This window comes from Bos grunniens, chromosome 9 (assembly GCF_055505025.1).
Source record: "Bos grunniens cultivar Pamir isolate PY7600 chromosome 9, Bosgru_T2T1.0, whole genome shotgun sequence".
Classification (NCBI taxonomy): domain Eukaryota; kingdom Metazoa; phylum Chordata; class Mammalia; order Artiodactyla; family Bovidae; genus Bos; species Bos grunniens.
The window spans coordinates 23,229,109-23,254,126 of record NC_141173.1 but is presented as its reverse complement, the minus strand read 5'-3'; positions in this window follow the sequence as shown (position 1 = coordinate 23,254,126).

Below are 25,018 nucleotides of genomic sequence, written 5' to 3'. Positions count from 1 at the left end.
TCCTGCCTGTTCTTCCTCCTCTGCTCTGCTGGTTCGTCCTCACCTCCCTGATTCTTCTCATGGGATTGCCCCAGCATTCTCTCTTTCCTCCCAGCTCTCCCAACCACACCCTTACTCTGGAGCCTAGGAGACTCCATATATCCTAAGACTCCATGTGTATGTTAAAGTCTCCTTATTTACATTTCTGCCTTTCCTTTTCCCTCATTTCTCACCATCTCCTCTTACATGTTAGTAGGTAGCCCTAGTTCAATATGTCCAAGATGAACTTTTGGTTTTTCTCTCCTCCAAACAATTTTCCCACAATCCTCCCCGTCTTAGTCGATTAGCAGCTCCATTCTACTAGTCACGTAGGTCAAAAATCTTGCCTTCCTCCTTGATTGCTTTCTTCCACATTTTATATCTGATTTGTTAGGGAATCCTGGCAGATCCACATTTGAAATTTGTCCAGAAAGCTAGCACGCCACTGCTGGCACCCTATCCTCAGCGACCATCACCTCACACCTGGATTACCACGGTGACCCACCTACTGTTCTTTATGGGCTAGTCCTGGCCAACTCCTCTCCTCTGGTCCCCTGCCCTACACACAGCAGCTCGCAGACCCACACCTGAGCCATAACACTCTTTGGTTAAAACTCTTAACAGCCTGTCACATGACTCAGGATAAAAGCCAAATCCTTATACTGACCTCTAATGGGACCCCTATTAAACCTCTGGCTTCACCTCCTGGAACTCCCAGGAATGCTTACTGACTACAACAGACTAGCTTCTCATCTGTTCTCAAAATTCCCAGCATGTGTCCTCCTTTTCCAGAATGTTCTATTCCCAGGAGGCAAATAACTGACATCCTTGCTTCCTTCTCTTAGCATGTGGCACCTCTTGAAAGAAGACCATCCTGACCACTCCTAAAATAGGAATCTCCTATTAGCAGTACATGAATGGATAAAGAAGATGTGGTCTATGTAGACAATGGAATATTACTCAGCCATAAGAAAGAATGAAATAATGCCATTTCAGCAATATGGACAGACCTAGAGATTATCATACTAAGTGAAATAAGACAAAAACAATTATCATATGATAGCAGTTACATGTGGAGCCTAAAAAAAAATACAAATCAACATACTTTCAAAATAGAAACAGACTCATGAACAAAAGAAAACAAATTCATGGTTACCAAAGGGGAAATATGTAGGGGGTAAATTAGGAGTATGGGATTAACAGATACACACTACTGTATCTAAAATAAATAATAAGAACCTCAGAGAAGGCAATGGCACCCAACTCCAGTACTCTTGCCTGGAAAATCCCATGAATGGAGGAGCCTGGTAGGCTGCAGTCCATGGGGTCACTAGGAGTCGGACACGACTGAGCGACTTCACTTTCACTTTTCACTTTCATGTATTGGAGAAGAAAATGGCAACCCACTCCAGTGTTCTTGCCTGGAGAATCCCAGGGACAGGGGAACCTGGTGGGCTGCCGTCTATGGGGTCGCACAGAGTCGGACATGACTGAAGTGACTTAGCATAGCATAGCATAATAGAAAAACCTGAAGCTGATCTGAAACTAATGCAATATTGCAAATCAACTATAGTTAAATTAATTTTAATTTAATTAAATAGCAGTCTCCCTTCACTTCCCTCCCCTACCTTATTTCTGACTGCTTTGTGTTGCTTTCCCATACCATGTATTATCCTCTAACATTATACATCTTTTAGAATATAGTATCCGTTTCCCTTTCTATGATGTAAGACCCACAAAGGCTACTTTGTTCACTGCTGTGTCCACGGCACCAAGAATAGTGCCTCGTAGATAGAAAGTGCTCAATAAATATTACTGTTTGAATTGTAACTCTGATTTCATTAATGTTTAGGAAATGCCTTTCCCATTCCAGATTCTCAATTTCTATCATTTCATCGCTTAATCTTTGTATTTTTAACTAAACTACACTAACAGATTCCCCTAAACTCTGCGTGAATATCTTGTCAGTAGGTACAGTTCAGCACCATGTTTCATTGAATATATGACACTGTCAGTTATAAAACACATAATTATGTTATGTGCGATTAAGAAGAATATTGCCAATTTTTTATAAAATTAAAAAAATTTTTTAATTTATTTGTACTGGATCTTAGTTGAGGCCCTTGGCATCTTTGACCTTTGTTGGGGTATGTGGGATCATTTTTTTTTAGTTTCAGCACATGGGCTCTTTCTGTGTGGCACGCAAGCTCTTAGACGCAGTGTGTGTGGTCTAATTCCCTGACCAGGGGTCACACTGGGGTCCCCTGCATTGGGAGTGCAGAGTCATAGCACTTAGTCTCATTGGACCAATGGAGTCCGATAGTGCCAGATAAAGTACGGCATGCTATTTGAGATACAGGGGCGTGTGTGTGTGTTCTAAGAACGTGAGCCATGGTTAGTGGTATAAGGTAAGGAGGAGAATAGCCGTAGAGATTGAGTGTGAGTACTCGATAGGCGGGAGCATGGGGTGAAATCTGATTTTATCTATACGAGTCTCTCTTGTTTTGTGCTTTGTTGTAGTGGTAGCTTTTTAACCTCATTTTGTGGTTTTATGTTTATCTTAAGGGATTAACAGAGGTGATAAAAATAGCATAAAACACAAAGATCAAGACAAATTTTCAAATTAATCCAACCAATTTATTAAAAAAAAAAAAAAAAAAGCAAAGTCTGGTGTTTTTTTTTTTTTTTTTTTTTGCAAAAGAACCAATTCGATTTGCTTTCATTTCAAAAGCACTTAAAAGCTTTCCCCAAAAGATATTTCTGGTGAATAAAATGGAAATTCAAGATGAAAAACTGCCAGGCCAGTTATCAGAGCATTTGATTTATTGCTGGGAGCCAGTTGACTTAAACTCTGTGTGTCTGCAAGTCATTGTATCATCAGTAGACCTTCTGTTGAAATTATTTGTACACAGATCCTGAATCACCTTACATGGCAGCTGGTCGTAAAGGATCCAGGGTTTAAGAAAGCATGCAATATTAGATTAGCCACAGTGTTTTACAGGGACATTATCGCTGGGAACAAACAAAGACACTGAAGGACAAAAAACAATTCCATCCTACTCGACACATTGAAATAAGAAGTGTTTTCAGTGTCTACAGAGAAAATGTCTTTTCTCATAAGACAGATCATTTGCTGTAGATTCTTTTAAGCTTGGCTCTCACCTCAAGCTAAGTATTGTTCAGGTTCATCTTCTACTCCTGAGAGCCCTATATTAAGTACACTGACAACTTGGAAGAAAGTAGAAAAGAAACTTTAAAGTTAAAAGTATGTGCAAGCTTCCCTTCTCTCCACTCGCCCCTTTCCATCCTTGGTCAATTTCTTTGACTGTTAAGTCTCTACTGAATGGCTCAGTGGACTGAACTGTTCCAAGAAAAAGCTTTTAAAAGACAAACAAGTGGGGACATTCCTGGTGGTCTAGCAATTAAAACTTTACCTCCCAATGCAGGGGGTGCAGGTTCGATTCCTGATTGAGTGGCTAAGATCCCACATGCCTTGTGGCCAAAAAACCCCAAAGCATTAAAAAAAAAAAAAAAAGAGCAATATTTTAACAGATTCAATAAAAGTCTTGAAAAGTGGTCCATGTCAAAAAATTAAAAAAAAAAAAAAAAAGAATAAGTGGAGAATAAAGTTCTACATGACGATGGGCTTAAGCTGCCTGGGAAGGGAGATTCAGGATCAGGGAGGACACTAAAGGTATATAGACAGAGACATCAGGAAGATGAATTTGAACTTGATATAGCTGGTGGCTAAAAGATTGGAGTAGCTTGCCTGAGAAGCTGGAGACTTTCCATGCAAACTTTGGAGGAGGGGGGAGAGAGAGAGAGCTCAAGGCTCCTTTCAGCATCCCTGCTGTGATGTATGTGCTGCACACCCCCTTTGTGCTGTTTCTGCCCCTTGAAACCTCAGGAATGCCTGTAATTCTTTCAATGCTCTTTGGAGTTGGGCTTGTACCTTTTTTAGCGGGGATGTGATGGTATATCGAGATTGGGGCATAGGGTGAATGCAGAGCAGTGTAAAAAGCTTAGCTTTATTTAAAAATTACATTTACTTACCTTCCCAAGAGGCAGTAGGACAGCAGGCCCATCCTGAAAGGAGGAGGAAACTTGAAAAATGTGGTGAGGCTTATCTGATGCCCACCCCTCCCTGAACTCTGTCCCCACATGTCTGCCAAGGCTCCCTGGCCCCTGAGTTGCCCACTGGGTCATGTTCTCACATGTTCCATCCTGTCAATCAGAGGTCTCATGTCCTGAGCCCCATTCTATTAGAGACCTAGGAGGCGAGTGGCCAGTTAAAGGATGAGAGCCTGGTAGGAGGGTGCAGTGGTTAAGATCATGGGGTGTGAAGTCAGATGCCCAGGTTGGAGTTGGCCTCAGCCCAACTCAAACTCCAGCTCAACTCAAATGAATTTGAAAAAGTTGCTTAGTCTCCCTGAGATATTGTTTTCTTCGGGTAAAACAGAGTGAAAGCCGTGGTGACCGTAAAAGAATTAGTGTTTGCATATGTGTGCATGCTAAATTGCTTTAGTTGTGGCCAACTCTCTGTGACCCCAAGGACTGTATCCCACCAGGCTCCTCTGTCCATGGGATTCTCCAGGCAAGAATACTGGGATGGGTTTCCATGCCCTCCTCCAGGGGATCTTCCCAACCCAGGGATCTAACCCTTGTCTCTTATGTCTCTTGCATTGGCAGGCAGGTTCTTTACCTGGGAATGTGTTTGCACAGTGGATGCTATTGTTTCAGTCTCGCCAACTCCCCATCTTTCCTTCTGGCAATAGATTCTGTCCCTGGTCCAATGCCTTATCTCCCAGCTATGGTGAGGCCATCAGAGTCTATTCATAGGATGTGTTTCAGACTGAGCTCAGGAGAGGATCACTTTTTTGTGTTCTTGTCATGATGCAGACCTGCTGACAGCCGTGTCCTCTGCTCTGTAGAAAGGCCAGGCTGAACAAACTGAGATGATGACTTTTGTTTGGAATCATATGGCGGGTTAGGTTATTCAGATCATTTTTCACACTGAAAAGCAAATTCAAAAATTTTAGTCTTATTTTTAGTTTTCTTAAAATCCCTTAGGAGCTGACAAGGTAGTAAAGTTACAACCTAGGAATGGAAATGAAGGGAAGCTGTTTAAAGTCATAAAGGGTTTGCAAAAATGAGCTTCTATTTTTATTAAGCCAGCTCTATAGGGGGGCAGAAATCCCTAGGATCCATCCAAGTTGGAATATTTAATAGGAGATTGGTCCTCATTGCACCAGGACCCCAAAAAGCTGTGCGGCTTCTCTCATAGCTCTGTCTGTAAAGAATCTGCCTGCAGTGCAGGAGACCTGGGTTGGGAAGGTCCCCTGGAGAAGAAAATGGCAACCCACTCCAGTATTCTTGCCTGGAGAATCCCATGGATAGAGAAGCCTGGCAGCTGCAGTCCATGGGGGCGCAGTAGTTGGACATGACTTAGCGACTAAACCACCACCACCAAAAAGCTGTAACTTAAGAGGAACAGTAACTTGAAGTCAACCTGACTCACCATCACCACCACCACCATAAGAGGCTGCAAAAGGAATGGCGAAGGACAGGAGGGGAAAACATCCCTGAGGGTTTACAACTACAAGCTGACTTTCCTGCAGATTTGCAGCCCAAAATCATGTCACTTGAATAACCCAAGAATGCACAAGCCCAGATTTAGTTTAGAGCAGTCCCGAGCTGATAAAGACACATGGCAAAAGCAAAAAAAAAAAAGCTCACTAAAGAACCATTTTATTGTAGGCTTTAAAAACTTTCAACAGATGATTTTCCAGAAAAAAAAAAAATGTGTAGTTCACAGTAAAAAATAACAAAGCACACAAGAAAGTAAAGCAATATGAGTGAAACTAGCAAATAATAGAAACAAACTAGAAATGTCAGATGTTAAAATTAGTAGACAAAAATTATTTTTTAATATGTTGAACTCTTTTAAAGTCTGTATTTCTTTTTTTAATTGGTTAATTTATATATTTTTGGTTGTGCTGGGTCTTTGTTGTTGTGTGACAGCTTTCTCTAAGTGTGGTGAGTGAGGGCTTCTCTTGTGGGGAACAGGTTCTCAGTTCTCAGTGTGTATGGCTCTTGGGCTGGAGAGCCCGGGCTCGGCAGTTGTGACACACAAGCCTAGATGCTTTGCAGCATGTGGAATCCTCCCGACCAGGGATTGAACCCTTGTCTCCTGCATCAGTAGGCAGATTCTTAACCACTGGACCACCAGGGAATTCCAAGAATTATTATTTTTTAATTAATTAGTTAATTTTTTACTTGACCGCATGGGGTCTTAGTTGCAGCATGCAGGATCTTTAATTGCAGTGCATGGACTCAGTTGCAACAAGTGGGATCCAGTTCTCTGACTAGGGACTGGTCCCTGCCCTGTATTGGGAGCTCGGAGTCAGCCACTGGATAACCAGGAAAGTCCCAAGAATTTTTCTAAATGTATACCAAAATTAAATTAAAAACAGGACTGTGAACATTAGAAAGCAAATTTCAACAAATTTCAAAAGACTGAATTCATATAGCATGTTTTCTTAGACCACAATGCTATTGTTTGCAGTAAAAATGTAAAGGAAAGGAATATTGTTTCTACATGTTTGATTATGAAGAAATACATGTTTATAAATAGAATAGAAAAAAATATGGGCATTAGAAAACATTTTTAACTGGATAATCTTGAAAACACTACATTTTAATACTTGCAGAATATATCAAAGGTCAAACTTAGAGGGAAATGTATAGTTTACAAACAATAGTATTTAAAAAAGGAATGGGTGAAAATTAACCAAACAACCATCCCAAGAAATTGGAAAAGAAATAGCAAAATAAAACCAAAGAAAGTAGAATGAAGAAAAAAGTGAATATGAGAACAGAAATAAATAAAATATAAGATGAACATATAACAGAGAGGATTCAACAAAGCCACAAGATGGTTCTTACAAAGCTTTGGAAAATCTTATGAAGAAAATAGATTTCTGGGTCCAAAATGGAATGCAGAATCTACACATTTTTTAAGAAATCCATAGGAAAGTGTGATGTGCAATCATGTTTGCACATCAAACATATTGAAATCACTGACCTAAAAGACATACTTATTTTTAGCAAGAAATACTTATTTAATAGAACAAATTTCAGACACTTTGTAAGGCCGTCATGGCCACAAGAAACTTTTTCACCATCTGTATTACCATTTGCAGTGAAATAATTCCCATAACTTAGTTGAACCTGGTTTGAAATTCTAATCCACTAGGAATTGTTTTCTTTGGGTAAACATTGCTCTTTTTACTTGTCCTTGCTCAGGTGCAGTTGTCCCTTAGGAGGTAAAGCAAAATCACTAACTGGTTTGTCATCTTTCCCTTACTAGATGCCTTCCTGCTTAGAGGCAGCGAGAGAGGTGGCAAAGCGGAAAGGAGACTGAAAGAGCGGAGAATGACTTCAGGTCACTCTGGTCCCAATCATGTGCCTTGGTTTAAGCTCATATATACCCGACACAAATAGTTTCTGGTCAATACAGATGTGTTCTGAAAGTGTGACAATGAGTGGGAAACCACAGTCTTTGGGTAGTTTTGAGCTCACCCAGTATCAGCCACAAAGCATGTGTTTCACATTATAATCTTAGTGATATCACTTATATGTGGAATCTAAAGTATGATACAAATGAACCTATTTGCAAAATAGAAATATACTCACAGACATAGAAAACAGACTTGTGGTTGTCACATGGGAGGGGGCTGGAGAGGGGATGGGCTGGGAAGATGGGGTTAGCAGATAGAAGCTTTTATATATAGAATGAATAAATAGCAAGGTCCTACTGTATAGCGCAGAGAACTATAGTCAGTATTCTGTGATAAATCATAATGGAAAAGAATAAGAAAATTGTATATGTGTGTATAACCGAATCACTTTGCTGCATAGCAAAGATTAACACAACACTGTAAATAAGCTATCCTTCACTTTTAAAATTATTCTAATCTTAGTGAAATGATAAATTGTTATATTTTCAAGGACCTTCAGGGTTACTGGTAATGCTTGAAGCTAAGACTGTTAAATCCTTGAGAGTCAAAGATGTACTCTGTTGTAAACTGGAATTCAACTGAGCAGTAGAAAAACTGATTACTCTTAGTGCTATAGTCTTGGGAGAGTAGCCCACGGTCCTGTATATCAATAGGTCTGTGCAGTATTTAGGTGTTAACAGGGTATAAGAACAAAGAGCACTAATTTGCAGTCTTGTCTTGGACTTGCAACACAGAAATGTTATTAATATTTTAGGGCATGTCTGTGTTTAATAAATGCAGAGAAAGGTGCTGAGTAGAATTTAAGACCTCTTCCTAGGTATGGCACTAATAGATCAGAATTTGACTTAAATTTATTTGCTTTTTTAAAAACTCTAGACCATAGAATCTCCATGAATTAGATGGGAGGGCGGGGGAAATATCTTCCTTCACACCCTCAAAGAGTTAAATTTTAGCTTCTCAATTCCCAAGTCACATTAAACAAAGACCTATTATATGACCCTGTGAACATAGCCCCCAAAGTTATGATTTATTTTCCAATGTTATAAAAAGTTATGGTTCAAATAGAAATTGTATTTGCAATTTAAAGAGATAAAGTATAGGTTATCATTGTCTCTTCTTCAGGATCCTTATTATCTCTCAACCTCTTGTTCAGATTATTCTTCTAGGAACTCACAGGCTTCCCTGGTGGCTCAGATGGTAAAGACTCTGTCTGCAATGCAGGAGACCTGGTTTCAATCCCTGGGTTGGGAAGATCCCTTGGAGGAGGGAGTGGTTACCCACTCCAGTATTCTTGCCTTGAGAATTCCATGGACAGAGGAGCCTGGTAGGCTAGAGTTCGTGGCGTCACAAAGAGTCAGACATGACTGAGCAACTAATACACATACAAACACACAGTAACCCACAGTTTTGAAAGCGAATAGTTGGTATGACTGAGTTATACTCTCAGATTTTATTAGTGGTTTTTAAAGAAGGTCTATAACTTGCTTAGATTATCCAGAGCTTGGGCTGTAAGATACCCTGTGAGGCTCCAGTCTTCTGTTCTCAGAAGTTGCAACATTCAAAAGCAGGTGAAGTTTGTCTTTAACATCATCTCTTTTCCTTAAAGTCTCCATCCCCCTCCTCATGGGCTCAGCTTCCAACATGCTGCCCTCCACCTGCTGAATATCTTCTGGCAACACTCCAATCTGAATTGCTGTACTCAAATAATTTCTGGGGTTATGGACCTCTTTTCATAGTCCCATTTCTAGCAGGACCCTGATCTCAACTATGATCTGATAAGCTAATTTGTGTGAAGTGTTGGCAACCAAAATGATGTAGGGGTTACCTTCTGGAGGCTGGCAGTTACTCAGTTTCTAGAGAAAGGAAGTTGGTCTCAACCTATTGAAAGTTTTATTTGGACCTTGAAAAAATAGCTTTAAATAACCAATTTTACCTTTAAGACATTCATGGATGTTGAATCTTCTGAGAACTGTGGCTAGAAATATTGTATGCCATGATCAACAGTGACTTTAAAAATCTAATGAAATTCAAAGAAACCCTCTCAGTGATTTTTTTAAGAATCAAAAATGTGTAATGATTTGCTTTTCTTGTTTAAAATAAGCATTCACAGGTTAGGAAATCTTAGTCCATAAAATTCTTTGTCCAGTATATAAAATTATCACAACTTTAGTCCTTACTAGGAATATGAATATATATATAAATATGACAAAAACTATTTCCTAAGAAAGACTTGAAAATTAACATAAGTGAATAAAATAGAAAGTCTTTGCAAGACTACTCAAGTTAGTGACAGCAATGGGTTTATTTGCATACAAAATCACAGTTACCTGAGACTTTCCTGTTGGCAAAAACAACCTTTGATGGTTGAAGTCAGTATGTAAACAGTGACCATTCTCTCAATTCTAAATGAGGGTTAAAAATACCGAGTGTATTTAGGTAACATGTTTAGGTATTTTATTTTTTTAATTGGTAAGAAAAGGAATAAGAGTCCTTTCATTTCATGACTGAGGAAATGGAGCCACAGAAAGGCAAAGTGACTTTTCCGTGGTCACAGAGGAGGACAGTGGCACATTTCCAATATATTTGATCTGTCCCTTGCTCGACTACGCTTCATTTAACCAGCTAGAGCACCAAAAACTCTGGGGTTTACTCACATCGTTTTTTTTCTTTTTCAAAAAAGGTGTGAAAGCCATCTCGGGGGTGTTAAGGTTTGGCAGTGAAGCCAGATGTGGGCAGATGGCAGACTGCATGGGAACAACCCTGACTCTTGCAAGGTCAGTAGAAGGCTGTGCGGGCATGCATTTGACATATATTTGAGTCTATAACCTCTCAAGATATGGTGGGAAAGAAGAGCCTTCCTACCTTCCCAGGACCCCCCAGTATAAGTGAACATATTTATTTCTGTAGGTCCCTGAAAGACCTGAAAAGAAGTGATAGTGAATATCGACACTTGTACTCTATTTTCACTGTGACCCACGCACTTGCCCTTCCATCACAGGGGCAGATTCACATGTGCCCAAGGTGACATATATGGAGTGGTTCATTGTAATGTTGTTACAACAGGAGGCAGAAGAAACAAGCTTGTGGTCCATCAGTAGGGTTATGGACAGATTGTGGTTTATCCATTAATGGGAAACCTTAATGTGGTTAAAGTAAATGAATTAGATCTACAAGATTCATTAAATCTCATGAGCATAATGTGGAAGGAGATCAAAGGAAATGGAAGCTCTTGGTGTCTTTTGACACCACCAGTGGTGCCCCCGTCAACGGAAACAAATGCACAACCTGAAAGATGAGAGTTGTGTTTTATTAGGTGGACAAATCTGAGGACTTAAGCCCAGGATAACTGAGAAAACTGTTCCGAAGAGGAAGGAGGGAATGCAAGTTTTTGCAGCAATGCCAGACAGTTGGAACAGAAGTTTACTGTTCATAAAAGAAAACCAGATATCTCAAGCCAAGGAATTTAGCGTTTTTCTATAAATGGGAAGATGCGAGGCAAGAGTCTGGGTTCACTGAAATCATTTCTTTGATGTGCACCTCAGCTGTAGGGGCCAGTATCCTGTTTTCTCATCCTGAATTTCCTCAAGCTGCACTGTTGGGACTGGCAGCCGTCTGATGATTCAGTGGTGGGTATTATGGCTCCATCCTAAGTTCCCTTAGGAACTTTTGCAAGAAAATCTCCATATTTGAAGTCTTTGATTTTATATTTTCTAGTTTATCTTTCTATCTTGATCATCTATAACTGACTATTTAATAGAGTAATCAGTTTCTCTTTTCCACTATGTCTGCTGATAATAATGCCAACTCTGATCAATTCTATGTGCAAAATTCCCAAGAATACTGGACTACTTACTAAAATGTATTTAAGAATAAAAATTAAATGTAAACCCTTTATTAAGAAGGCACATTTGCCAATTAGAATTTTAAGCTTTTAAATTAATTTTTAATGGGGAATCATGTAAATAACTCAAACATAAAAGGATACAGAAAAAGTCTGGCCTGCTCTTGTCTCCTGTCTCTTATCTACTCAGTTCTCATTGCTCCAACAGATAAAACTGTTATTATTTTCATATTATAATAGATTTTCAAGTCAATTAGAGAGATGAGATAGCTATGTGGTCCTAGTTAATTTATAGGGAAATTTATATAAACATATTTATGGAGAAGCTGGTACATGTAAAACAATGTGCCAGTCCAACATAAGACTCATTTTCTCCCACTGCAGAGCCTGTGATATAGTAAGAAAATCAACAAATTCAACTGTAATAAAAGATCCAATACAATCAGTTTGGGGTCCATCCCATTGTCAGAATCCATGACAGGTCACAAGTCTGCACTTGGTTCAGAAAACATGATTGCCATAACCATAACCATAAGAGATGTCCAAATAGAAGAACACAAAATCACATCTGATTTATTAAAGAGGAGATACATTTGTTACAGTGTGAAATGATGAGTAGGATGCTGGCATGGAAGGGAAAGGCATTATCAATGGAAGAAGCCACATTAGCAAGCATACGGAGGCTGGGAGAGCATGGGCACAATTGAACTCTAGGTACCTTGTTTTGGTTGAAGGGTAGTATATAGCTGACAGTTTGTTTATAGTTTGGGAAATAATGAGACAAGCCAGTAAAGTTTAATTTGAGACCATGTTACGGGAAATCCATAAATCCTGCGGTAGGCAGTTTGTGTTTAATGCCGTGTGTACAGGGAAGCTGTTGAAAGTTTCTGCACAGGCATGCTCATGGCTGGGCTCCAGAAAGAGTAATAATGTGGCAGGGTAAACTTGAACTGGAGAAACTGGTACATATAAAACAATATGCTAATCCAAGATGGGTAATGTTAAAAAAAAAATGGTTCTGAAAAACATTGAGTTGGGACTGGATGAATATGTGTTGGATTGACTGTAGTTGACACCTACTTTTTTATATATGTAATCATTAATAACATAGTATTTCAATCTCAAAGACATCCTAGTTTGGATAATGATGTATTCATCTGCTTCTCCCTAGTTGAGAGATTTTTACAGCATTCCAGGTACTTGAAATTCAGAACTGGACCTTCACACAAATATTTTAAAGACATAGGCATTAATCTTTATGATGCTTGGTAATAAGATATGTTGTTGTTCAGTCACTGAGTCGTATCTGATTCTTTTAGACCCTGTAACACACCAGGTCCTCTGTCCTCCCCTGTCTCCCAGAGTTTGCTCAAATTCTTGAGTCAGTGACGCTCTCTAACCATCTCATCCTTTGGTGCCCCCTTCTCCTTTTGCCTTCAGTCTTTCCCAGCATCCAGGCTTTTCCAGTGAGTTGGCTCTTTGCATCAGGTGGCCAAAGTATTGGAGCTTCAGCTTCAGAATCAGTCCTTCCAATGAATATTCAGGGTTGATTTCCTTTAGGATTGACTGGTTGGAACTCCTTGCTGTCCAAGGAACTCTCAAGATACAAGGACAATAGAAAAGAGTCTTATCAAAAAATCAGTTTAGGGTTTTGAATCCGTTAAGTAAGAGGGAGATTGGTTGCACCAAGAAACAAAATAGGGAAGTTAGGAGAAAAAGCAAGTTTACAGATAGACACAGTTTTTGGTGACCTACCCCAAACTTTCCCTCACCCACTTCTTTCTGGCTAGGAGAGACCTAAAATTGTTTAGTTATTCACCTTTTGCTGCATAACAATATTCTTAGGGAAAAGGAATCTAGATTAGCTCAGTTGGTAAAGAATCTGCCTGCAATACAGGAGACCCCAGTTCAATTCCTGGGTCAGGAAGATCCCCTGAAGAATGGATAGGCTACGCCCTCCAGTATTCTTGGTCTTTCCTTGGGGCTCAGCTGGTAAAGAATCTGCCTGCAATGTGGGACACCTGGGTTCGATCCCTGGGTTGGGAAGAACTCCTGGAGAAGGGAAAGGCTACCCACTCTAGTATTCTGGCCTGGAGAATTCCATGGACTGTATAGTCTGTGGGGTCACAAAGAGTTGGACATTACTGAGCGGTTTTCACTTTAAGCTAATCATAGTAATTCTTTAATCACTCCCAGTGATTGGTGTGGAAAGAGTATACACCCTAGTTCTGACCAGTGAGATGTGAGAGAAAGCCTAATGGGAGGGAACTTACATGAAGGTTCAAAGTAAAAAGTGAAAGAGAAGTCGCTCAGTCATGTCCGACTCTTTGCAACCCCATGGACTGTAGCCTACCACGCTCCTCCATCCGTGGGATTTTCCAGGCAAGAGTACTGGAGTGGGTTGCCATTTCCTTCTCCAGAGGATCTTCCTGACCCAGGGATCCAACCCGGGTCTCCTGCATTGTAGGCAGACGCTTTACTGTCTGAGCCACAAGGGAAGTTATTAGTTCTTTAAAAAAAAAACACGAGAGAGATAGAATCTCTGTTCCTGCCTTCAGACATTGGTATGAAAACAAACAGTGCCTGAAGCTGCTTCTGTCATCTAGGATCAGAAGGGTGTGCCTAAAGATGTGCTGAGAAAGATGCAGTGATAAGATAGTGAGATGCAGGTGATACTACTGGGCCACTGAATTAATGTTTATGGAGCCTTCTTACCCCAGGACTTCTTGTTATATGAACTGGGGGATCCTCTTACTGTTAGAACATTTTCAATCATATCTTCTATTACGTGTAGCCCCCAAATTCTCCTGATTTAGAGGTAGGTGCAGGGATAGGTTAGGGAGGAAAGAAGTTTCGAGTTTGACTTCTGATTAAAGTCTGAAGCTGGAATAAGGACTTGATCATCTAAACTTCCATGGTGTTTATCTATCCTTCTCATCTCTTTTCCATTTCCAACCAGTACTATAGACATCAAAGTAGAGTCTCTCCCATGAGATTATAAACACTGCTAGATTAAATTCAGTTTCAGATTCATGCTTTATTTTGCAATACAAAGACCAATTCTTATATAATGGAAGACCTTAATAAATATTTCTTCAGGTAATTAATGAATACCTTGAACAAAATTAAGTAAGGCACTTAGAGGATAGACTGTCCCAGGTGTCAAAAATGTGTTCTTTAGCAATATTACTGGGGTAGGCTATTAGTCAGAGATATTTGAGAGAAGGTTGTAGGTATATCTGCCATTTTATAGCATAAACTACATAGATAATCTTGGCATAGAAATTAATTGTTTTCTCAGGATGATTAATCAAAATGTGTAAAAGGCATTTTAATAACTAGACATACTTTTCTGGAGAAGTACAAGAAGCATAAGACTTCAGTTCAGTTCAGTTCAGTCGCTCAGTCATGTCCGACTCTTTGCGACCCCATGAATTGCAACATGCCAGGCCTCCCTGTCCATCACCAACCCCCGGAGTTCACCCAGACTCACATCCATCGAATCAGTGATGCCATCCAGCCATCTCATCCTCTGACGTCTGCTTCTCCTCCTGCCCCCAATCCCCCCCAGTATCAGAGTCTTTTCCAATGAGTCAACTCTTTGCATGAGGTGGCCAAAGTACTGGAGTTTCAGCTTTAGCATCATTCCTTCCAAAGAAATCCCAGGGCTGATCTCCTTCAGAATAAACTGGTTGGATCTCCTTGCAGTCCAAGGGACTCTCAAGAGTCTTCTCCAACACCACAGTTCAAAAACATCAATTCTTCGGCGCTCAGCCTTCTTCACAGTCCAACTCTCACATCCATACATGACCACAGGAAAAAACCATAGCCTTGACTAGACGAACCTTTGTTGGCAAAGTAATGTCTCTGCTTTTGAATATGCTATCTAGGTTGGTCATAACTTTCCTTCCAAGGAGTAAGCGTCTTTTAATTTCATGGTTGCAGTCACCATCTGCACTGATTTTGGAGCGCAGAAAAATAAAGTCTGACACTGTTTCCACTGTTTCCCTATCTATTTCCCATGAAGTGATGGGACCGGGTCTCAATAAAATAGACACGAAGAACTTTAAAATCTACTTCACTAGGAATGATGAGGATAAATAATCTAACATATGTTAAAGCATTGTGGGCTCTTTGGAAACTGCTATATGAATCAAATATAAATACTAATGATCCCTACTGGCAGTCTGCCAGTTCTTCAACAGAGTTACATTGATGCTTATGTTCCAAAAACATAATTTCAAAACAGAAAACTTTTATTCCAGAAAGTTAAAAAACAAAAACAAAACATAGAATCACAAACAATGGTTATTTCTTTGTTATTGTTGTTGTTCAGTCACTAAGTGGTGTCCGACTCTTTGGGACCCCGTGAACTCCAGCACACCAAGCATCCCTGTCCTTCAGTACCTCCCAGAGTTTGCACAGACTCATGCTCATTGAGTCGGTGATGCCATCCAACAATCTCATCCTCTGTCACCTTCTTCTGCCTTCACTCTTTCCCTGTATCAGGGTCTTTTCGAATGAGTCAGCTCTTCACATCAGGTGGCCAAAGTATTTGAGCTTCAGCATCAGTCCCTTCAATGAATTGTCAGGGTTGATTTCCTTTAGGATTGACTGCTTTGATCTCCTTGCAGTCCAAGGAACTCTGAAGAGTCTTCTCCAGCACCATAGTTTAAAAGCATCAGTTGTTTAGTGCTTAGCCTTCTTCATGGTCCAACTCTCACATCTCTACATGACTCCTGGAAAAACAATAGCTTTGACTATATGGACTTTGTGGCAAACTGATGTCTCTGCTTTTTAATACAGTATCTAGGTTTCTCATAGCTTGTCATCCAAGGAGCAAGCATCTTTTAATTTCATGGCTGCAGTTAATGTCCACAGTGATTTTTGAGCCCAAGAAAATAAAATCTGTCACTGTTTCCACTTTTTCCCAGTCTGTTTGCCATGAAGCAGTGGGACCAGATGCCAAGATCTTAGTTGTTTGAATGCTGAGTTTTAAGCCAGTTTTTTTACTCTTCTCTTTCACCCTCATCAAGAGGCTCTTTAATTTCTCTTCACTTTCTGCCATTAGAGTGGCATCATCTACATATCTGAGGTTGTTGAAATTCCTCCCAGCAATCTTGATTCCAGCTTATGAGTAATCCACCCTGGCATTTCTCATGATGTACTCTGCATAGAAGTTAAATAAGCATAATGACAATACATAGCCTTGACATACTCCTTTTCCAATTTTGAATCAGTCCATTGTTCCATGTCTGGTTCTAACAGTGGCTTCTTGACCTGCATACAGTATTCTCAGGAGACAGATAAACTGGTCCAGTGTTCTCATCTCTTTAAGAATTTTCCACAGTTTGTTGTGATCTATATAGTCAAAGGCTTTAGTGTAGTCAATGAAACAGAAGTAGATTTTTTTTTCTGGAATTCCCTTGCTTTTTCTATAATCCAATGGATGTTGGAAATTTGATGTCTGGTTCCTCTGCCTTTTCTAAATCCAGCTTGAACATCTGGAAGTTCTCAGTTCATGTACTGTTGAAGCCATCCTTGAAGGATTTTGAGCTTTACTTTGCTGGCCTGTGAAATGAGTACAATTGTATGATAGTTTGAATATTCTTTGGCATTACCTTTCTTTGGGATTGGAAGGAAAACTGATCTTTTCCAGTCCTTTGGCCACTGCTGAGTTTTCCAAATTTGCTTGCATATTGAGTACAACACACTAACAGCATCATCTTTCAGGATTTAAAATAGCTCAGCTGGAATTCCTTCACCTCCACTAGCTTTGTTTGTAGTTATGCTTCCTAAGGCCCACTTGATTTCATGCTCCAGGATGTTTGGCTCTAGGTGAATGATCACAGCATCGTGGTTATCTGGGTCATTAAGATCTTTTTTGTATAGTTCTTCTGTGTATTTTTGCCACCTCTTCTTAATATCTTCTGCTTCTCTTAGGTCCATACCATTTCTGTCCTTTATTGTGCCCAACTTTGCATGAAATGTCCCCTTGGTATCTAATTTTCTTGAAGAGATCTCTAGTCTTTCCCATTTTATTATTTTCCTCTATTTCTTTGCATTGATTACTGAGGAGGGCTTTCTTATTTATCTCTCCTTGCTATTCTTTTGAACTCTCTAGCCCCAACAGAGATTGAGCCAGACCTGCCTTTGAGTGTTTAAGTGTTTTCTGCAGAGGCACAGGTCAGCAGTAGCCTGCCACATAGACAGGGGCTCTGGCTGCAGCAGACCTGGGTCACGAAGCATTATTCACCATAGAGCTGCCGAGCAGACAACCCACAAACTGCAGACAAGTATACCAAAGGAATTCTCACACTGAATTTTCTAGAACTGAAAGTTCTAGGAACCACAACAGATTTCCCAACCTGGGGATCTGGCAAAGGGACTGAGAACCCCCAGGGAATTTAACCTGGGAAGCCAGTAGGATTTGATTACAGAACTTCCACAGGACTGCAGAAACAGACTCTTGGAAGGCACAAACAAAATCTTGTGTGCACCAGGACCCAGGAGAAAGGAGCAGTGACCCCACAAGAGACTGAGCCAGACTTGCCTGTGAGTGTCCAGGAGTCTCTGGTGGAGGCATGGATTGACAGTTTGGCCTCAAGCTAAACGACAGGCAGGGAACACAGGTCCACCCATCAATAGAAAATTGGATTAAAGATTTACTGAGCATGGCCCCACCCATCAGAACCCAGTCCCCAGCCCCAATCAGTCTCTCCCACCATGAAGCTTCCATAAGCCTCTTATCCTTTTCCATCAGAGGGCAGGCAGAATGAAAACCACAATCACAGAAAACTAACCAAACTGATGACATGGACCACAGCCTCGTCTAACTCAATGAAACTATGAACCATGCCATGTTGGGCCACCGAAGATGGATGGGTCATGGTGGAGAGTTCTGACAAAACATGGAGAAGGGAATGCCAAACCACTTCAGTATTCTTGCCTTGAGAACCCCATGGACAGTATGAAAAGACAAAAGGATAGGATTCTGAAAGATGAACTCTCCAGGTCAGTAGGTGCCCAATATGCTACTGGAGAAATAACTCTAGAAACAATGAAGAGATGAAGCCAAAGTGAAAACAATGCCCAGTTGTGGATGTGACTGGTGATGGAAGTAAAGTCTGATGCTCTAAAGAACAATATTGCATAGGAACCTGGAATGTTAGGTCCATGACTCAAGGTAAATTGAAAGTGGTCAAACAGGAGATGGCAAGGGTGAGCATCAACATTTTAGGTATCAGTGAACTGAAATGGACCAGAATGGGTGAATTTAATTCAGATGACCATTATATCTACTACTGTGGGCAGGATTCCCTTAGAAGAAGTAGAGTAGCCATCATAGTCAACAAAAGAGTCTGAAACGCAGTACTTGGGTGCAGTCTCAAAAATGACAGAATGATCTCTGTCCGTTTCGAAGGCAAACGATTCAGTATCATAGTAAGTCAAATCTATGCTCCAACACTAATACTAAGAAGCTGAATTTGAATGGTTCTATGAAGATGACCTGTAAGAACTTCTAGAACTAACACCAAAAAAAAAAAAAAAGTACTTTTCATCATAGGGGACTGGAATGCAAAAGTAGGAAGTCAAGAGATACCTGGAGTAACAGGCAAATTTGGCCTTGGAGTACAAAATGAAATAGGGCAAAAGCTAACAGAGTTTTGCCAAGAGCGCACTGGTCATAGCAAACACCCTCTTCCAACAACACAGGAGACAACTCTACACACGAACATCACCAGATGGTCAATACCGAAATCAGATTGATTATATTCTTTGCAGTCGGAGATGGAGAAGCTCTATACAGTCAGCAAAATCAAGACTGGGAGCTGACTGTGGCTCAGATAATGAACTCCTTATTGCCAAATGCAGACTTAAATTGAAGAAAGTAGGGAAAACCACTAGACCATTCAGGTATGACCTAAATCAAATCCCTTTTAATTTTACAGTGGAAGTGACAAATAGATTCAAGGGATTAGATGTGATAGACAGAGTGCCTGAAGAACTATAGATGGACATTGTATGTTCGTGACATTGTACAGGAGGCAGGGGTCAAGACCATCCCTAAGAAAAAGAAATGCAAAAAGGCAAAATGGTTGTCTGAAGAAGCCTTACAAATAGCTGAGAAAAGAAGAGAAGTGAAAGGCAAAGGAGAAAAGGAAAGATATACCCATCTGAATGCAGAGGCCACATGGAGAAGTACAGAGGATGCCAGCTGATAGCCAGCATCAAAGCCTCATACATATGGGTGAAGCTGTTTGGACCCTCTTGCCCAGCCCAGTCACCAACTAAATGCAGCCACATGGATAAATCCAGATGAGATTAGCGGAAGAGGTATCCTGTGAATCCACAGAATTGTAAAAAAAAAAGTCATTATTCTTTTAAGCCACAAAATTTGGAGTGGTTTAGTATGTAGTAATAGATAGCTGATACAGAGAGTATTCATTACATCCTGCTAGAGAAAAGGTCAGCCAAGGAGAGATGAAATACTGGTCATCCTTCAGATTTACCCCATGGTAATTGTGAACTATGATCACTACATGTATGTTTTATATGCGGTTAGATGAGATGGTATCAGAAGCTGGACGTACCAAATCAAGGAATATTAAACTCCGGCTTGGCTTGTTTTAATGCAGTTTTTAATGCAATGTTTATTGTTATTAACAATAATAATGCACCAATTAAAAGCTTTTAATGCATTCCAGACTAATACTAAATCAAATGAGATACCAAGATACCAGAGACAAACCATGACTCTCCCAGGAAAAGAGAACATCTGGTTATATTAGCCATAATCCAAAAGGAAATTTTGATCATCAAAGAATCAGGGTTCTACCAGTGCTATGCAAAATTCAAACAGGAAGATCTTGAAACTCCTCAAAATCCTGCTGGTCCCAAACTGGGCACAAGGGAGAATGTTGTTTCTCATTGTTCCTGAACAATAACAGTTAAAATATGGCTCTATGAACGTTCACCTGCATGCTGAAAAAAATGTAAATTCTCTTAATAGTAAATATATTTAGGTTTGTCCTTCATAAGATGATTGGTTTTTGAAATCCATGATAATATCCTCTCCCACTGAACCCTTCAGAGCACTAGAGCATGTGTGAGTTCAAAGTCTTCCTGCGCCCACACTGAGAACTGTTGAAGGCATTTTGATATACTCCTTATCACATTTATGAAATTGAAAACTTTTCTTATGCTTTCTTTCCTTGTCCTAGAATGTTGTACCAAAATGGAAAGTTAGAGACCCAAATTGATTTTTGAAAGGTAGAAGAGAAAGTGTCATGTCCTAAGGCTGTTTATAATTCCATTTTCTCTCAGTACATGAGCTTTCTATCTGTGCAGTAGCTGACTTTCAAAAAGACAGAAAGGTTTTGAAACTGCTTCTGCCTAGGAAAGAATGTTAAGAAACTGGTTTTCTCCAGTGTCCTGGCTAAGTACATGAACACGCAGTGACATGTGCACACAGACACACTTAGACACACCCACACATTTTTCAGATGAGTATTTGGAGGGTAGTTAGTAAGATCTTTTTCGCTTGAGGCTGCCATCAGATTTTGGAAATGTAACTGCTAATATGATCTGCGTCCTAAGTGTAGTGTTTCTGGCAAATATAAGTCATCAGGAAGGCAAAGTGCAGCACCCTGCACATAATGGGATTGTGCAGATAAAAGCCCACTCTGCCTGCGATATGGAGAAGGCAATGGCACCCCACTCCAGTACTCTTGCCTGGAAACTCCCATGGACGGAGGAGCCTGGTTGCAGTCCATGGGGTCGCCAAGAGCGGGACATGACTGAGCGACTTCACTTTCACTTTTCACTTTCATGCACTGGAGAAGGAAATGGCGGCCCACTCCAGTGTTCTTGCCTGGAGAATCCCAGGGATGAGGGAGCCTGGTGGGCTGCTGTCTATGGGGTCGCACAGAGTCAGACACGACTGAAGCGACTTAGTAGCAGCAGCAGCAGCATGCCTGCGATCATGAGAGCAAAGGGAGTGGGCATCCCCAGCTCATCCAACCACTCTCACCTCTGTGAAAGCCTCTATCATAGAAGTCTTTTTTTCCCCCCAAAGCATTGTTTTTTAGACTTTTATTTTCTTGATTCTTTTTTTGAACTGAATGATGTGAAAGTTTCTTTGTAGTAATTAATTTGGTGAGTATCACAATGTATTCACATGTAGGACTGTGTAGAAATTTTTATTTGACGTAAGTCTTGGCATTTGCAATTTGAACTTTTTCTTATACTTTTGTAAATCTAAGTATTCTTTAAATACACTTACATAAACACACACACACACACAGTCTCACATATACTCGGGGGAATAGTTCCTGAACATTAAAAACTACTGATATCACTGTTGAAATTCAAACTATTCAGTGTTTCAGAATCCTTCATATGATCAACTTAAATTCTTATACAGAGATAAAATTTGACTTAAATTAGACAAAGGAAAGGGGAAGATAAAGATGACAAAAGATAAGGCCTGGAATTCAAAACCCATGACTAGATTCAGTAGTTAAATTGGAAGAAGATCATCAAGTAGATAAAAATCCTCAGGGGAAAAAAAAATACAAAAATGAGTTTTTTAAACCTAGAAGAGGGACTGGTGTGGTCACAATGATAATAAACCAGATTGGGACAGTCACTGCCAGTTACTGACAGAATCAAGGGATGATTTAACCTTTCTCAGGGGAATATTAGAAAAATCCTTTTTTTCTGTAGGAAACATGTTCTTTTATCAACAGATTAGAAATATCACAAGCCACAGTCTATTAAATAGATCGTCCCTTGGCTCTCATTTAGTTCTAGTACCAATTTCCTCTGTATATCTGAACAAAGATGGAATTCCCGATGCATGTCCGCCCTCAGCACGTGGAATCTGTGTTATTTATTCACAGTGAGAGCCATCCTGGGTACACCGGAATGTACAACAACCTGACAGCCTGCAAGCCGAACACATATGTTTTGAGGGATTCTTTTTTTAGACTTCTTTTTTTCCAATTATTTTTGGCTGTTCTGCATGCCCTATAAGATCTTAGTTCCCTGACCAGGGAATAAATCTATGCCCCCTGCAGTCGAAGCGTGGGGTCTTATCCACTGAGTCTCCAGGGAAGTCCCACACACATACGTTTTTGAGATGCTAAATCAGGTTCCACTATGTATAAGCTTCTTTGGTTGCAATGGCCACAGCAATGATTTGTTAGGGCTTTGCGTCCCATTTGTTTAGGCCACTATTCTCGTTTGCACACACACACACTACCTGCCCCTCTCCAAACTACCCTCTGAAATATTATGACTCCATTTTATATGCACAGGTGTCAGGCTCAAACTGGAAGTGTATGTTTTTCTATTTTGTACCAACAATGTCAATGATTGCCTGCCTACTCACCTCCCGACCTAAGGAAAACTGCCCCCTCCGCTGTTCCTCTTGCATCGCTGGCCACACACACCCAGTGTGCAGAGATTCATTCTCTACCCCCATCCCAAACCCCTCACTCTGGTCACACACAATAGCTTGGTCCTGACACACTTAACTAACCAAGGGCCCTCCAATGAGTAGGCTTGCCAGCAACCAGCGACACACCCTGGAATGAAGTGCTTGTCTCAGTCAATCACATGGCTGCTCTCAGGAAACAAAGAGAGTCAGTCACAGGAGTAGCCGGAGCTGTAAAGTCATGATCACAGCCAACTTCACGGCCTGCGATCTGTGTAGCTACCCAGGACTCTAAGCTTAGCAAGGTCCCACCCTTGATTTAATGTTCTGCTCTTGGTGTCTTGAAATTTTTTTCCTTCTTTCTTTTTTTATTAATTTTTACTGAGATATGGTTGCTTTATAGTGTTGTGATGTTAGTTTTTACTGTACAGCAAAGAGAATCAGCTACCCATATACATATATTCCCTCCTTTTTGAATTTCATTCCCATTTAGGTCACCATAGAGCACGGAGTAGAGCTCCCAATTCTATACAGTAGAGTCTCATTAGTTATCTATTTTGTGCATAGTATCAATAGTGTATATATGTCAATCCCAATCTCCTAATTCATCCCACCTCCTCTTTTCCCGCCTTTAGTGTCCATATTTGCGTGTCTCTATTTCTATTTTGGAAATAAGATCATCTATATCATTTTCCTAGATTCCGTATATATGCATTGATACATGATATTTGATTCTCTCTTTCAAACTGACTTCATTCTGTATCTCAGTTTCTAGCTCCACCCACATTTATGCAAATGATATGATTTCATTCCTTTTTATGACTAATATTCCACTGTCTATATGTCCCACATCTTCTTTACCTTTGTTGCTTTAAACTGACACTTAGGTTGCTTTCATGTCCTGGCTATTGTAAACAGTGTGGCAGTGAATATTGGGATGCATGTGTTTTCTGAATTGGCATCTTGACATTTTTAATAATTAAATTCTTGACAACGTTTTTAGCAGGGACCCTGCGTATTCATTTCCCAGTGGACCCCACAAATTATATAGTCAGTCCCAGTCGTGACATGGAAATTAGAGCATCAAATCTCAGATGGAAGAATGGGCTCTAAGAGAAATTTAAGACATAATCAATTTTATAATTTATTTTTATTTTATAAAAATAGAACAAAACTCTTATTTTTATAATGCCAATTTACGAAAACAAAACACAACACTCTTTTGTTGCTGCTAGGTTACAAAGGAAATACAAAGCTCCCCAGCTGGAGTTTTCTTTCTCCTAATCGCAAGAGCCATGTTAGGATTTCTGGGGGAAGTGTGAATGAGATGTTTATGAAAAGCTGGCCTTAGTTTAAAGGGTTGAGAGATACTGGAACAGAGAGAACTGGGCAGTGATGATGAGCCCAGTGAGAATCTGAGGATCCAAGTGGGGAAGTGGACCAAGGAACAGAGAAAGCTGCAGTGATGGAGCTAATCTGTGAGTTCAGGCCATTATTAATAATGCCCTTTAATCCAAGCACATAGCCTATCTGCAGGTATCTGAGATCTCCCCTTGCCCATCTGCTGCTCCTTATAGAGAAGAAAATACAAGTTTGCTAGGTGCTTTTAAAATGTGGGCCCTCGTTTCTTTCTCATATATAGACAATTAGTAAGGGCTTGGATTTCAAATCAAATATTTTTTGTTAGCACCTAATTGATGTAATGATAACATTGGTATCCCAGCTCTAGAGAGATTAACCTAGAGGTTCAGATGCCCTTTCATATCTAAAACACTCTCCTTCTCCTCTCCCTAGCTCTAGGAATGATTTTAAGAGACAACTACATGATTTGAGGAGAAAACTTTCTTTTGCTAAAGGGCCACGAACCACTTTCCATCTCCTCTTAATATTAATTGAATGAAATTCTCAAGGCTTTGGGAAAACAGCTCTTCACCTCAAAGTAAAAAAATAGTCTCAAAGAGAAACAATCTCTAGGGCTTTTAGTCATTCCAGACAATCTGTTAATGTGATAATTGAGAATTGCCAGAAAGTGTGGGAGATTTTCTTAATGTCAAAATATGTGGGACATTTTATGTTTGATTTAGAATCTGTACCCACATCTCTGTGGGTACAGAATGCAATGGAGAGGGTGGGGAAGGGATAACTGGGAGCTGGGGGGTTGTCGATGCAAACTATTATATATAGGGTAGATAAACAATA